This window comes from Notamacropus eugenii, chromosome 4, assembly GCF_028372415.1.
Source record: "Notamacropus eugenii isolate mMacEug1 chromosome 4, mMacEug1.pri_v2, whole genome shotgun sequence".
Taxonomy (NCBI): Eukaryota; Metazoa; Chordata; class Mammalia; order Diprotodontia; family Macropodidae; genus Notamacropus; species Notamacropus eugenii.
In genome coordinates, this window is record NC_092875.1 from 355287555 (window position 1) to 355304467 (window position 16913).

At 37.2% G+C, this 16913-nt stretch overlaps 1 long non-coding RNA gene across 1 annotated transcript in view; it reads left to right on the forward strand.

Annotated features, from left to right (window-relative positions):
* The first annotated feature begins 243 nt into the window (after nt 1-243).
* LOC140498508 (uncharacterized) overlaps nt 244-16913 on the forward strand; it is a 63673-nt gene continuing 47003 nt past the window's right edge. Inside the window, exon 1 of the long non-coding RNA XR_011965117.1 lies at nt 244-448. This is a non-coding gene — a long non-coding RNA (uncharacterized lncRNA). The remainder of the gene's footprint in view (nt 449-16913) is intronic.

Below are 16913 nucleotides of genomic sequence, written 5' to 3' on the forward strand. Positions count from 1 at the left end.
TGGATTTCAATCCAGCTTCTCTATCTCTAGGAATATCATGATGTTCCACTGCCTCTAATAGTAAACATTGTGCTTAGAGGTGTTTTTTAAGCATTTAAAAATAAGGACATTCTGTTTTGACCAATATGTCAAACACAACTTCTTGAGTATCTCAATATCCATATGCTGTATACGTCCTGAGCAGTAAAGTAGTTCAGTGCTTTCGTACTTTAATACATTTTGTCTTGCCTTTGTGTACAGACCCTAAATTCAGCCTCAGACCACTCAGATATGGCAACAAATGTTTCCCAGGGATCAGTATAAATGAAGATAAAATCTATGTTGTCTCTCAAGGCTCCATCACATGACAATCATTTCTGCTGCCTTTTGGACTATTAGGAGAAATTGCCTGGACCCTAATCCTTCGCAATATTCCTAATTGATAGATCAATGACTGTCAAGGTTCAAGGTGAGTAAAACTATTAGTAAGTTGGTAAAAATGTTATTTCTAAAGAATTTTGTATATGGTGGCTCATGCTAGAAGAGGATGTAAAGCTTTGGTCCTAAGACTGGAAGACTCAGACTGTAGCAACACAACAAACTATTTATGAATGGCTCTAATATTTGAAGGTATTGGTTTGACACTATTGAATATACCATTCAACTTTTAATTATTTTTAATTAAGACAATGTCTCCCACTGTACCTGGGACCATCTCCACTCATTCTGATCTATATCTTGTTACTGGATCCAGTTGTTTCTGGAGGACAGAGTGAAGCTGTTGACTTTACACAGTCCTGCCTCAATTAAATCTAATTCATTTGTAAGTCATGACATCACCTTCTTAATGTCATGGTCCTCTTTGAGTCTGAAGGACAACAGCAACAGAAATTTTAAATAAAAATGTATATTCTCTCCTTTTCATTTCTCTTCCTAACTCCATTAGGGAGTAAAGAAAAAAAAGACTTTATAATTAATAAACATAGTCAAGTAAAACGAATTTCCTCAGATCCAAAAAATTATCTCAGTTCCTACCCTGAGGCTATCACTTTCTCTGTCAGGAGATGGGTAGCAAGTTTAATCGTGAGTGTTCTGAAATTCACTGAGTCAATTAACATTCATTAAGTACCTACTTGTAGGGCCAACACAATATTCACAGCACCTACAGCAGCCATGAATATATTGGTGCAATTCTGAATCATGAAGTACCACGTACTCTCCATATGGAAGACAGAACAAAAACATTTATTCAGACACCAGACAGCCAAATTCATTAAAATCTATACACAATAACTCTGCAGAAAACAGCACCATCCTCAAGCCTTCCCCCGGCTGGGCTTCCCACAAACCAGCTCCATTAAACAAAATCACAAATCAGCTCTTTCATGCATGCTAGCCAGCTGCCTGCTTGCTGCATCCTTCTTAGCTTTGATGGCTCTGACATTCTTCCTCTCAATTCTGCTCTAGCTCCACCTCTTCCTGTTCCACCCTTCCTGCTCCACTCCTTCAGCAAACTGCTCCCACCACAGGCTTCCTGTGACTCAAACTCATATTACTTAGGCTTCCATGTGACTTAAGCAGAACTTTGCAATTTAATGGGCAAGACCATACACAGAAGCTAAACCTCAGGAGAAAGGTAGGAAAGTAATAGGGGAGGATGATACTTGGCATGAAGGTATGATGGAAAAGTCCAAAGAAATTCACAAACTGGCAGGAAATCAGGAGAATGTTGTGCTGAAACCCTTCCTCACACAAAAGTCATGGAGTTGACTGTTATGCCTCAAGTCATAGGGTCCAGTCAGAGGAACAAAAGATACTGATGGAATATGAGTACCAGGAAGATTCATACCAGCAGATAGTGAGATTTCCTACTGATAAATTTCCTATGGAAGGCATAAATGTGAAGTCCAAAGAAGTCCAAAAGCAGTGTGTCTTATGGGAAATGAGAAGACTTTGATGAACCCCCTTCTTAAGGAAAGGCCCTGGATTGATGGATCAGAAATTAAGTCTTTTAAAACTGTCTTTGTAATGGTGTAAATTATTCTCCTGATTCTAGTTGCCTCATTTCATATCAGTTTATATATGTCTTCCCAGGTTTCTCTAAACCACCACCTTTTTACCATTAAAAAATAGCATAATAGTATTCTATTGCTTTCATATACCAACATTTATTCAGCCATTCCTTAAATGATGGAAACTTGATAAGTTTTCATTTTTTTTTGCAGACACAAAAAAATAAACATTTTTTTTTTGTAATATGGGTATACCATTGCAGTTTAACAATGGAAATCTACTGTTAGCATGATTATATTGCCTTATACAACTCATAATAAGCAATTCTACATGAAAGGATATTATGCCCTGAGATCAATTATTTTTGGCAGCAAAATGTATAATTTAAGTATATCCTTGATGGAAATATGAGAAGGGAAAAGACTGGTAGGTGACTGCCAATGATTTTCTACTGTAGACTACATCTTTGTAATAATGCAATTGAATGAATGGTTCAATTTATACAAGATCTAGACACAATTAGTGTGTGGTGATTGCAAAAAAAAAAAATTGCCTTGGTAGAACAAACAATCAACTTACCATGGAATCTTTCATGTATACTTTAAGATCATGCATAATCTATAACCCAGGGCTTTCCTTTTATGTATTGTGACTTGGACAGACCTAGTAAAATTTTTCTTTTATATAGACTGATTCATTATTTAAGAATTCTCCAAACCTTTTTACTTTGGTGCATTTACCAGGATGTGGGAAGCTTTGTTCTACAGAATTTCTTTGTAATTCCAGTTATTGTAAGATTTGTCCGTGCTGCTTATAAAAATGAGTAATCTGCAATATTGATGAAAGCACCCCAAAATCCAGATGTGATATCGGTGCAAGACTCAGTTCTCATATACAAAGAGAATTGGTTACAATCCCTTTTATGTTAGGACATTGATGATGCTCCCATGGTCTTACACTTGACAGTCATAAAAAATTAAATTCTTTATATATTTTAAGATAATTTGTAACATATGTTCTGCCTTTAATTTGTAATGTTCGCCTTCTCACGATGAGTTCATCTCTTGAGAAATGGATATCAATAACTTAGGTGATGTAGAATCTGAAAATTGAATTTTTAAAAAACGTAAAAATTAACTGAGTTCTGTTTTTCTTTTGGGAATTTATTTATGTCCTGGCTCCCTATTCATCTCCTGAACCATAACATTTCAGAATGGTCGTTACTTAGTTGGGAAGGATATCTTTTGGTGAGTTCTAACTCTCATTGATGAAGTCACAAAATTTTGAAGTATTAACACAATTTCTCCATATATTGATACTACACTACTGGAATCTAGGTCACAGCAAGAAATTTAGCTCAGAGCAGTTTCTGCAGAGTTGTAAAAAAGAGAAATCAGCATAAAGATTTTTAATGAAAGTAAGAGCCCTTTTTCATTATAGAATTAGATCACAGTGAAGTCATCATTAATCGATTTTCTTTCCCTCCATGTCTGGCAATAATTAATTTACTTCTTATCTTTTGCTTTGCCCCATAGGATTTCTCACCTCTTCTTGGACCTATCCTTCTCATGTATACTCACCCTATTTTTGAATCACAAAGTAAGAGCTCTGAACCTCCTGAGTGCTATCAGTTCTAAGATTCCCTTGATACATGTGTATAATTTACATTGTGGATGCTCTGAGCACAAAAAATTTGGAGTTGACAAAATGGCTGAAAATATCCTGGAGATTTGAGATCACAGAGGTCCCAGGATATGGTTGTCTATTTATGCAATGTTAAATTAATTGATAGATGGAAATCTCTGAGATAGAAACATAAGCACATATAAAAAGAAACCAAACCAAATAAGGATTTGGTTTAGATTCTGACAATAGCATAATTGAGTCACCAGCTAGTTTAAAAAACTTCAGTGAAATGAATAGAAATAAGATAACATGGAATTATGTAAATATTGAGATAATTGTATCAGCTGAATTGTGTGAGCACTCACTATTTTGGAACTCAGGTTACTATTACTTAAATTCCAATAATTTCAAATATCTTCCAATAAAATACATCTCTATACTTGTGCAGCATCTAGATTCTCATAGAGCATAGCCAAAATATGTCACAGCTAAAGTATGATTGATTATTAGGGGATGTGATGAGAAGGAAAATTATATTAAAAAGAATTGCTAATCATTTTTTCTACTGACATTTTTAGTAATCAATTTTAAGTTCTAACATAAATCTGGACACTTATCCAGATTCTTTCTCTCTCCGTCTCCTTCTCCTTCTCTCTCCACACATACAAACAAAGGTATACTGATATAATGAAAAAAAGATAAACAACAAGAAAAAAAGAAAAGATTGGAATTTATGGAATAAAATTCTATGTGGTAACATAATTCAGGGGATGAACTGGTTTGAAAAATAAAAATCTGAAGGAAAAAAATCATTCCAGTGAGAAGGAAAAATGGAAAAGATGATTAAAAAGACAGATGTAGGCACACATAGAACTTTTAAACCAAATTAGATTTAATTAAAACAATTAGAGAAGATTGAAGCAAGGGCAAATAAGGAAACACATAGACAAAATATATCATAGTACATTAAAGATAAGATTAGAAATGCTAAAAACAAAGTTTTTCTATATCGAAAAGAAGTAGTCTTAGTAGCAAATGAGATTATAATAGATCACAAAAAAGTCATAACACTCCAATTCTTATTTTGATGCTGATTTCTTTTTCAAGCAGAATAATCTTTGGAATGTAAAGGACCAGGCAAAAATGATTGATAGGGAACTGAAAACTAAATTTTATAAACATGAAGTAATAAGCTCTTAAGTGCATTCTTAGTTTCTTAAATACTTTGGAAAATGTGATTGTTAAGCTACTGTAAGTGATATTTGCAAGGCCATAGAGCAGGGAAGAGGGAAGAAAGAGAGAGAGAGAGGGAGAGGGAGGGAGGGAAGGAGGGAGGAAGGGAAAGAGAGAGAGAGAGAGAGAGAGAGACAGACAGACAGACAGACAGACAGACAGACAGAGACAGAGACAGACAGAGAGACAGAGAAACAGAGAGAGAGATTGTGTTAATAAAATATTGGCCAATGAATCCAATTTTAACTCCTGGCAATATTCTAGAGGATATTGCTGTAGGGATGATTTGTGAATATGTAGAAGAAAGAGGAAATGATCATAAAGATTCAACAGTTTATCAACAATAACTCATGACATATTAACCTTATTAACTTTTAAAAAGATAGTTGCTAGACCATTATACCAGGCGATTAATGAAGATAGATTTCATCTCTACAGATTTAGTGAAGTACAGTATTGATGAACTCTTCTTTGTCTTTCTTCCTGAGAGAGAGATAGGGGCTAATTCATGATGAAGTTAGATAAATTTGTGAAATGGTTGAATTACTAAATTCAAAGAGTTATATGATTAATTTTTCTTTTCTTTTTTTATTAATTTATTTGTTTTCAGTTTTCTACAATCTCTTCCATAAGTCTTAGATTTTTCTCCCCTTCCTCCTCCCTCCCTTCCCAAATAGCATGCAATCTTATATGGGTTCTACACATACATTCTCATTTAACACATTTTCACATTAGTCATGTTGCATAGAAGAATTAAAATGAATGGGAGAAACCATGAGACAAACCCCAACAAAACAAAACATAACACAAGAGAAAATGATTTCCTTCATTCTGCTTTCCAATTCCATAGTTCTTTCTTAGGATGTGGATGATGTTTTACCTCAAGAGTTCTTTGGGAATGTTTTGGGTCCTTGCATTGTCATGAAGGGCTAAGTTTACCAGAAAAATTTCTCTCACACTGTAGTTGTTGCTGTGTACAATGATCTCTTTGTTCTGCTTCTTTCACTCAGCATCAGTTCATATAAGTCCTTCCAGGCCTCTCTGAAATCTTCATCATTTATTATAGGACAATAGTATTCCATTACATTCATATACTACAACTTGTTCAACCATTCCCCAATTGATGGGCATCCCCTTGATTTCCACTTCTTGTCCACGACAAAGAGAGTTGCTGTAAATATTTTTGTACATGTGCGACCCTTTCCCATTTTTATGATCTCATTGGGATACAGTCATAGAAGTCACATTGGTGGGTCAAAGGGAATGCACATTTTTGTAGCCCTTTGGGCATAGTTCCAAATTGCTCTCCAGAATGGTTGGATCACCTTGCAGGTTCACCAACAATGAACTAGTGTTCCTAATCTCCCATATCTTCTCCAGCATTTATCATCTTCCTGTTTTGTCATCTTAACCAATTTGGTAAGTGTGATATGGTACCTCAGAGTTGTTTTGATTTGCTTCTTTCTAATCAATAGTGATTTAGAGAATTTTTTCATATGACTATAGATAACTTTAATTTCTTCCTCTGAAAATTCCCTGTTCATATGCTTTGACCATTTATCAGTTGGGGAATGACTTATATTCTTGTACATTTGACTCAACTCTCTCTATATTTTCCCTCCTAATATTGGTCGCACTGGATTTGTTTGTTCAAAACCTTTTCAATTTACTGTAATCAAAATTATACATTTTGCATATCATAATGTTCTCTATCTCTTGTTTGGTCATAAATTTCTCCATTCTCCATAAATCTGACAAATACACTATTCCTTGCTCCCCTAATTTGTTTATAATATCAATCTTTATACCTAGATCATGTATTCATTTGGACTTTATTCTTATGTAGAATGTCACTCATTGGTCTATGTTCAGTTTCTGCCACACTGTTATCCAGTTTTCCCAGCATTTTTTGTCAAACAGTCAGGTCTTATCCCAGAAGCTGGGGTCCTTGGATTAATCAAACAGTAGAATGCTATATTCATTGACTACTGTATCTTGAGTACCTAACATATTCCACTGGTCTACCCCTTTGTTTCTTAACCAGTACCAAGTGGTTTTGATGATTACTGCCTTATAATACAATTTCAGATCTAGTAGGGCTAGGCCACTTCCCCTAGCATTTCTTTTCATTAGTTTCCTTGATATTCTGGATCTTTTGTTCTTTCAGATGAATTTTGATATTTTTTCTAGCTCTAGAAAATAATTATCTGGTAGTTTGATAGGTATGTCACTGAATAAGTAAATTAATTTAGGTAGAATTGTTATTTTTATTATATTGGCTCCTCCTACCCATGAGTAACTGATGTTTTTCCACTTACTTAGATCTGACTTTATTTGTGCAAAAAGTGTTTTGTAATTGTGTTCAAAGAGTTCCTGAGTTTGTTTTGGTTGGTAGACTCCCAGATATTTTGTAGTGTCTACTGTAGCTTTAAATGGGATTTCTCTTTCTATCTCTTGCTGTTGGGATTTAAATAATAATAATAATACCTGTAAAAAATGACTCTAAACAAATTCTAGAGCCACAGAAGCCACAAAATGACTGAGTGAAAGAGATTTATAGCCCAAAACAGACAAGGCATATCACACTGGGCATGGAGCGAAGCACAGCCCAGTGTGGACTGCATGGTGCAGCAGGGATAGGACCCAGAACAGGTTTCAAGGAGCAACAAACAGCAACAGTTCCCAGATTTCTCAAACCCCAAATACCAAAGAGAGCTTAAAAGGTCAGTGAGAAAGCTCCTTCACCCAGGAGAAGAGAATATGGTCTGGAACACTAGCAGCAGCCACTGCAGTGGCAGCATCCATTGTTGTACTCCTCTGCCTAAAGCCCCTGGGGGAATTGAACTGCTGATCTGAATCTCATCCCTGAGCACTGCCCTGGGGTAGGAGGAGTGCTGGTGTGGTGGCACTGGAGGCACCCATGGAGAGACAATTCTATTCCCAAATTCTGGGCAGAAAAATTTTTGGTTGTTCCAAGAGCAGGGCACAGGCCAAGAGGGGAGTAAATTCCTCTCGCTTGATTCTGCCACCTTGGAGGAACTGAGAAATTACAAGTCCCCAGAATATAACCTGCTCTTGACAAAGAACTCAAAAGTCAAATAACTGGCTGGGAAAATGCCCAGAAAAGGAGAAAATATAAGACTATAGAAGATTATTTTCCTGGTGAACAGGTATTTTCTTCCATCCTTTCAGGTTGAGGAAGAACAATGCATACTGACAGAAGAAATCAAGGCTTCTGCATCCAAAACCTCCAAAACAAATATTCAATGGTCTCAGGTCATGGAGGAGCTCAGAAAAGATTTTGAAAATCAAGTAATAGAAGTGGAGGAAAAAATTGGGTAGAAAAATGAGAGCAGGGCAAGAAAATTTGAAAAGTGAGTCAACAGCTTGCAAAAGGATATGCAAAAAAATACTGAAGACAGTAACATCTTTAAAAATAAGCTAACTCAACTGGCAAAAGAGGTCCAAAAAGCCAAATGAGGAGATACATGCCTTAAAAAGCAGAATTAGCCAAATGAAAAAGGAGGTTCAAAAGCTCACTGAAAAAAACAGTTCTTTAAAAACTAGAATGGAGCAGATGGAAGCTAATGACTTTATAAGAAAGAAAGAAATCGCAAAACAAAACCAAAAGAATGAAAAAATAGCAGACAATGTGACACTTCCTACTGGAAAAACAACTGACCTGGAAAACAGATCCAGGAGAGACAATTTAAAAAATATGGAACTACCTGAAAGTCATGATCAGAAAAAGAGGCTAGACATCATCTTTCATGAAATTATCAGGGATAGCTACCCTGATATTCTAAGACCAGAGGAAAAATAAATATTGAAAGAATCCACTGAACACCTCCTGACAGAGATCTGAAAAGAGAAACTCCTAGGAATATTGTAGCCAAATTCCAGAGTTACTGGATCAAGGAGAAAATATTGTAAGCCCCTAGAAAGAAACAATTTGAGTATTGTGGAAATACAATCAGGATAACACAAGATCTAGCAGCTTCTATATGAAGGGATTGAAGGGCTTGGAATATGACTTTCTAGAAGTCAAAGAAAGTAGGATTAAAACCAAAAATCTCCTACGCAGTAAAACTGAGTATAATACTTCAGGGGGAAAATGGTCGTTCAATGAAAGAGAGGACTTTCAAGCATTCTTGATGGAAAGACCAAAACTGAATAGAAAATTTGACTTTCAAAAACAAAAATCAAGAGAAGCATGAAAAAAGTAAACAGGAAGGAGAAATTATAAGGAACTTTCTAAAGTTGAACTGTTTACATTCCTACATGGAAAGATAATATTTGTAACTCTTGAGACTTTTCTCAGTGTTAGGGTAGTTGGAGGGACAATTTACATAAAGACAGAGCATATAAGATGAGTTGAATAGGAAGAGATGATACCTAAAAAATTAAATCAAGTTGAACTGCTTACATTCCTACATGGAAAGATCATATTTCTAACTCTTGATGCTTTTCTCAGTATTTGGGTAGTTGGAGGGATTATACACACATACACACACACACAGAACATAGGGTGAGTTGAATAAGAAGGAATGATATCTCAAAAAATAAAATCCAAGAGTGACAGAGCAATATATTGGGAGGAGAAAGGGAGAAATGGAATGGGGAAAATTATCTCTCATAAAAGAGGCAAGATAAAGCTTTTTCAATGGAGGAGAAAAGGGAAGAGGTGAGAGGGAAAAAGTGAAGCTTAGTCTCTTCACATTTGACTTAAGGAGGGAATAACATACTCAATTTTCTATGAAAATCTATCTTACACTACAGGAAAGTAGGGGAGAAGGGGACAAGTAGGGTGGGGAGACGATAGAAGGGGGGCCAAATGGGAGGAGGGAGTAATTAGAAGTAAACACTTTTGGGAAGGAAGAATATGAAAAGAGAGAATAGAATAAATGAGTGGCAGGATAGGATAGAGGAAATACAGTTAGTCTTACACAACATGACTATTAAGGAAGTCTTTTGCAAAACAAGATATACATACATACACACACACTCACACACACACACACATACATACATACATACATATATATTTATATATAGCCTATATTGAATTGCTTGCCTTCTCAGTGGGGATGGATGGGGAGGGAGGAAGGGAAAGAAGTTGGAACTCAAAGTTTTAGGAATAAATGTTGAGAATTGTTTTTTCATGTAACTGAGAAATAAGAAATATACGTAATGGGGTATAGAAATCTATCTTGCCCTACAAGAAAAGAGAGAAAATGGGGATAAGGGAAGGAAGGGGTGTGATAGAAGGGAGGGCAGATTGGGGGAATGAGTAATCAGAATGCATGGCATTTTGGGGGAGGGGGAGGGGAGAAATGGGGAGAAAATTTGAAACTTAAAATTTTGTGGAAATGAATGTTAAGGACTGAAAATAAATAAATAAACATTAACAAAATTTGGTCTATCTTTCCATGTCCTTTTATTACCTATAATTTTTATTGTATTATGTTCTAAGAAGGATACATTAACTATCCTGCCTTACTGCACTGGATTGTGAGAGTTTTATGCCCTGTTTTATGCCATGGTCAATTTTTGTTCATGTGCCATTTGCCTCTGAGAGAAAAAGTTATATTCCTTTCTATCCCCATGCAATTTTCTCCACAGGTGTATCATATCTCCCTTATATAGAGTTCTATTAATCTTCTTTACTCCTTTCTTGCTTATTTTGAGTTTAGATCTATCAAGTTTAGTGAGGGAGATATTGAAGTCCCACACTAGTATAGCTTTGTTGTTCATTTCTTCCTGTAACTCCCTTAACTACTTCTCCTCTAAGAATCTGGATACTATACCACTTGGAGCATATATGTTTAGTAATGTTATTGCTTCATTGTCTATGGTGAGTTTTAGCAGGATATAGTTTCCTTCCTTATCTCTTTTGATTAGATCTATTTCTGTTTTTCTTTGTCAGAATAGGATTTCTATTCATGCTTTTTTTTTTTTACAGAAACTGAAGCATAATCTATTCTTCTCCAACTTTTACCTTAACACTATGTGTATCCTCCTGTTTAAAATGTGTTTCTTGCAAACAACATATTGTTAGATTATGGTTTCTAATCTATTCTGCTATCTGCCTCCATTTTATGGAAGAGTTCATCCCATTCATATTCACAGTTATGCTTACTATCTGGTCTTTCACTCCATCCAATTTCCCCTCATTTATGCTCTTAATTCTCCCTTCTCCTTTCCCCTCCACAATATAGTTTTAATTTTTGGCCACCACCTCCCTCAGTCTTCCCTCCCTCCTATCAGCCCTTCTCCCTTTGTTTCCCCTTTTCCCTTACTATTTCTTCTCTCTCTTTTAGCCTACCCTCCTTTTCTTTCCTGTTTCCCCTCCTACTCCTTGTAAGGGAAGTTTCTATACTTAACAGAGTTTGTTATTCCCTCCTTAAACCAAATCAGATAGGAGTAAATCTGAAACAGTGCCCATCTCCCTCCCTTCTTTCCCCTTACTGTAATATGTTTTTGTGCCTCTTCCTGTCATGTAATTTACTTTTTTCTGCCTTTTCCTTTTCACATCTCCTATTACAATCCCTTCATAGTCTTATATCATGCTTTTATCATCACATTGCTTATTTTATACTCACTCCCTCTATTTATGTATATCCCTTTTAAGTATCATAATAAGTATACAGTTATCAAGTTTAACAAGTATCATCTTCCCTTATAGGGATGTAAACAGTTTGCCGATATTGAATAACATGTTTTGTCCCCCTTCACCTTTTTTTGTGCCTCTCTTGAGACTTGTATTTGAAGATCAAAGTTTCTACTGAGCCTGGCCTTTTCTTCAGGAAGGTCTGGAAATCCCTGTCAAATGGACATTGAAAGTCCATCTCCTTGCCTGAAATATTGTGCTCAGTTTTTTCTGAGCAGTTGATCTTGGTTGTAGTCCAAGCATCTTTGCCTTACAAAATGTCATAATACAATCCCTCCTACCTTTTAATGTAGAAACTGCAAGGTCCTTTGTGATCCTGACTCTAGGTCCTCTACATTTTAATTGTTTCTTTCTGGCTTCTTTCAGAATTTTCTCCTCAGCTTGATAGTTCTGTAATTTGGCAACAATATTCCTTGGTGTTTTCAGTTTGGGATCTCTTTCAAGAAGTGATTGGTGGATTCTTTTGTCACTAGTTTGCCCTCTGGATGTAGGACCTTAGAACAATTTTCCTTGATGATTTCTTGAAAGACATTGTCCAGGCTTTTTTTCTCAGCATAGCTTTCTACTAGACAGGTAATTCTTAGACTTTCTCTCCTCGATGTCTTTTCCAGGTCAGTTGTTTTTCAATGAGATACTTTTCATTTTCTTCTATTTTTTCATTCTTTAGATCTAATTTGACTGATTCTTGATGTCTCATAGAGTCATTAGCTTCTACTTGCCCAGTTCTAATTTTTAATTGACTGTTTTCTTCAGTTGACTTTTGCATCTCCTTTTTCATTTTTCCAATTTTTCTAGTTATGTTTTGTATTTCTTTATCCATCTGTCCAATTTTCTTTTCAAATTCTTCCGTGAATTCTTTTTTCATATTTTTAAAATCATTAGCCAATTTTTCTTCTACTTCTGTAATGTAGTTTTAAAAATCCTTCTTGAGTTCTTCCAAGAATACTTTTTGGGCTTCACATCAGTTCATATTCCCATCTCAGGTTTCAGATGGAAGCACAGTCTCAATGCTGACCTCTTTGATATTTGTATTTTGCTCCTTGTCCCCCTAGTAAGATTCTATGTTCTTTTCTCTTCTTGTTTGCTTCCTGCTTATGATAATTGCATTTCCCTGGCTTTTAGAGTGGATCTCTGCTTCTGGAGCACAGGGGGCTCTGCCTCACAGTTCTTGTGCTTAGAACTTGAGGCTCTTTGTTTTGTGGACTCTAGTTCTTTCAGGTTAAAGCTAAAATGCTGCAGCTTACCTGGTGCTGAGCTGGCTGGTGTTCCCAAGCAGACGCCAGGTGAAGTATTTCTAAGTTTCCCCAGAGTTATCCTGGAGTTTATTGCACAAGGTGTCAGCGAGGGCTGGTCTGGCCTCAAGAAGTCTCCTCCCCTGAGCTAGAGCACAGGCAGGTCCAGGGGTTGATGAACTAATGTGTTAGTGTTTTCCCAATTCCCCTGGTTGGGATAAGGCCTGCTTGGTGTTCTGATGTTGGCACTTCTGGGCTCCACCCCTCTGGCACTCAGGATCTCCTCCTGGTTCACTGAGGTGGGGCTGTCTGGGACAGGTCTGGTCCTGCACTGGTCTCCTTCAGGCACAGTTAGAGGGCCTCTCCTTTGTAATTTTCTGATCTCACTGTTCCATAAATTTTCCTGGAGAAATCTTCTCTGAGTTTTTCAAGGTCAACAGGGGAAAGGGAAGGCACTTACAGATCATTCCACCATCTTGCCTCCCAGAAGTTCAAGTAGGTGACTTACAGACATTTAATCTGCAGGTTGATAATCTTAGGAGCGACTACTGCTGGTACCTGGGGTTCTGCACTTCTCTCTCACTCATTTCCACTGTACTCCCATCCTGGGCTGATATGTTTGAGAATCCACACTGCTGCTTCTGCTTCAGACCACCTGGTGCTTCCTGTTTACCTTTGCTATGGTGGCATCTGTGCCAGCACAGCCTGGAACTCTGCTCTCCTCCAACCCTGTGCAGCACATCCTTCTCCTCAACCTTCCAGGCTGTCTTTGGCTGAAAATCTGCCACACTCTGTCTCCTGGTGGATTCTGCCACTCTAAAATTTGTTCAGATTCTCTTTTTAGAGGTATCTGAAGGAGTTTGTCTTAGAGCTTAAGTGAGTACTTGCTCTCACTCTGCCATCTTGGCTCCACCCCATATTGTTAATTATTCAATATAATTTTGGAAATAGATTTTAGGTTGTGATAAAAGACACCTTTCAATGGTCTTGAGTTTAACACTTTCATTAATGATTTGAATGAAGGACAGATGATAAGATTATCAAATATTTAGATGACAAAGGAAGGAAATTTATCCGTTGACTGCCTTGACAAGAGTCAAATGTAGAAAGCAGTCTTCGAGCTCAGTGAAAAGAGAAATACCTTGGGTTTTCTTCCAGAGTCACAGGAGAAAAGAGAATAGTCTCAGGTAGAGCTCAAAGGGTAAGCATCAGGAACCCTAAGAACAAAGCATAGTGGCAAGAGAAAAATCCCCATTAGAACCCACAAGTTAAGCAGCTCATAGCACTGTGACAAAAGTGGAAGAAGAAGTAACAGCTCCTAAGACTTAATAATTAGAGGAAAAGCTCCCAGGAATAGTCCATTTAAGGAGTGATCTCAAGCAGTGAGAGAGAAATGTATTGGGAAGAGAAAGGGAGAAATGGAATGGGGCAAATTATCTCTCATAAAAGAGGCAAGCAAAAGACTTATTAGTGGAGGGATAAAGAGGGGAGGTGAGAGAAAAACATGAAGTTTACTCTCATCACATTTGACTAAAGGAAGGAATAAAATGCACACTCATTTTGGCATGAAAACCTATCTCACAATACAAGAAAGTGGGGGATAAGCGGATAAGCAGGGTGGGGGGGATGATGGAAGGGAGGGCATGGGGAGGAGGGAGCAATTTGAGGTCGACACTCATGGGGAGGGACAGGATCAAAAGAGAGAATAGAAGTAATGGGAGACAGGATAGGATGGAGGGAAATATAGTTAGTCTTATGCAACACTACTAATATGGAAATCATTTGCAAAACTACACAGATTTGGCCTATATTGAATTGCTTACCTTCCAAAGAGAGGGGGTGGGGAGGGAGGGAGGAAAAGAAGTTGGAACTCAAAGTTTTAGGAACAACTGTCGAGTACTGTTCTTGCCACTAGGAAATAAGAAATACAGGTAAAGGGGTATAGAAAGTTATTTGGCCCTATAGGACAAAAGAGAAGATGGAGACAAGGGCAGAGAGGGATGATAGAAGAGAGAGAAGATTGGTGATAGGGGCAATTAGAATGCTCGGTGTTTTGGGGTGGGGGGAGGGGACAAAAGGGGAGAAAATGTGGAACCCAAAATTTTGTGAAAATGAAAGTTAAAAGTTAAATAAATAAATAAATTTTAAAAAGGAGTGATCTAAGAGTCCTTGTAGCAGCAGAAAAGAGCCTCAAAAAAAGGACTGTAGGTCTGACCACAGAAGAAAAATGGCCCTGAGAAGCATCCAGAGACTTGTACCAGAAGCAAAGCAGAAAATAGATCAATTCTGGTTTAAATTAGGACCTTGAGTACCTTACATAGGACCATGCTATCTGGCAATGTGTAGGTAGAATTGGGCCCTGAGGCTGTCCTCCATGTCTTGACACTGAGGCTGTCATGAAAAGGATATCAAAGAAATCACCTGGGAGTTGGAGCCAAGGGAACTGTGTAAAGGCAAGAACTCACCTAAGCTCTTTCTAAAACCCTTCCAAATGCCTTTAAAAATTAATGATAAATTATTTCTTGAGGAGTAGAACCCAAAAAGACAGAGTCAAACAAATATCCAGCCCAAGACTACTTGGAAATTCAACAGGAAATGTGTGCTGTTCCATGGTAAGAGAGACACACAATCCAGTGCAGGTTGTTCCAGTGTAGAGTGGGTCCCAGCAAAGCTGAAATAGTCCTTAGGCCACTGAATCACTGACAGCAGTGGCAGTTTGCATATCTCTCAGCCCACAGACTCCAAAGACAACTTACAAGGTGAGTAGGAAAAGTTTGCTGCATCTGGATGAGAGTAGAGCACAGTCCAACATAGGCTGTGATAGCACAGCCCTCACCACAGTAAACCAGGAACAGGCTTTGGTAGTGACTGAATCAGCAATGGCAGTGGCAGCAGCTGCTTTGAGAGCTCTCAGCCCACAGATGGTAAGGGGGTTGAACAATTGGTCAGAAAGAGATTACAGGGTCTTTTTGCTAGCATAGAGGCAGAACTCTGTTGTTTTGCCCATACTTGGATCCAAGTCATAGTTCTGGGTTGCAGTCTTAGGGTGAAGAGGAGCACTGGCACAGCAGAGTTTACACTCACAATGGAGGGGGTCCTCCAGTCCCAGAAACTCACAGCTCCAGGGCAAAAAAGAGTATTAATGGTCTCTCACAGAGCAGAGCACAGGCCTGGAGAGGAGTAAACACCTCTCCTTAGATCATACCAGTTGGAAGAACTGAAAACTTACAGGTCCCTAGAACTATCTCTGAAAACAGATGCACAAAACCCATGGAGCTTGGGATAGTTCACCTTCCAACCTGGGAGCAGAGACCTATCTTAACAAAGAGTTACGATGTAAAATGTTAGACTGGAAAAATGATTAAGCAATGAGAAAAAAAAACTCTCTGACTATTGAGGGTTACTATAGGGGGCAAAGAATATCAAAACATGCACTCAAGAAAAGACAACAAAGTAAAAACTCTTAAAATCAAAGCTTCCAAGAAAAACATGAATTGGTCTCAGGCCATGGAGGAAATCAAAAAGGATTTTGACAATCAAATAAGAGAAGTAGAGAAAAAATTGGGAAAAGAAATGAGAGTAATACAATAAAATCATGAATAATAAGTCAAAAGCATGGTAAAGGAGATGCAAAAAAAAAATACTGAAGAAAATAACTTAAACTATACCAAATGGTAAAGAAAGTACTAAAAGACAATGAGTAAAAGAATGCCTTAAAGGGCAGTACTGACCAAATGGAAAAGGAGGTCCAAAAGTTCACTGAAGAAAATTCCTTAAAAATTGGAATGGAGCAAATGAAAAGTAATGACATTATGAAAAATAAAGAAACAATGAAAGAAAACCAAAAGAATGAAAAAAGAGAAAGCAATGTGAAGTATTTCACTGGAAAAACCACTGACCTGGAAAATATATACAGGAGAGATAATTTTAAAATTATTGGACTACTTGAAAGTCATGATTAAAAAACGGTATGTAGACATAATCTTTTAAGAAAGTAACAAGAAATCTGAAATTCTAGAACTGGAGGGTAAAATAGAAATGGAAAGAATCCACTGATCACCTCCTGAAAGTGATCTCAAAATGAAGCCTCACAGGAATATTATAGCCAAATTCCAGAGTTCCTAGATCAAGGAGAATATATTGCTACCCATCAGAAAGAA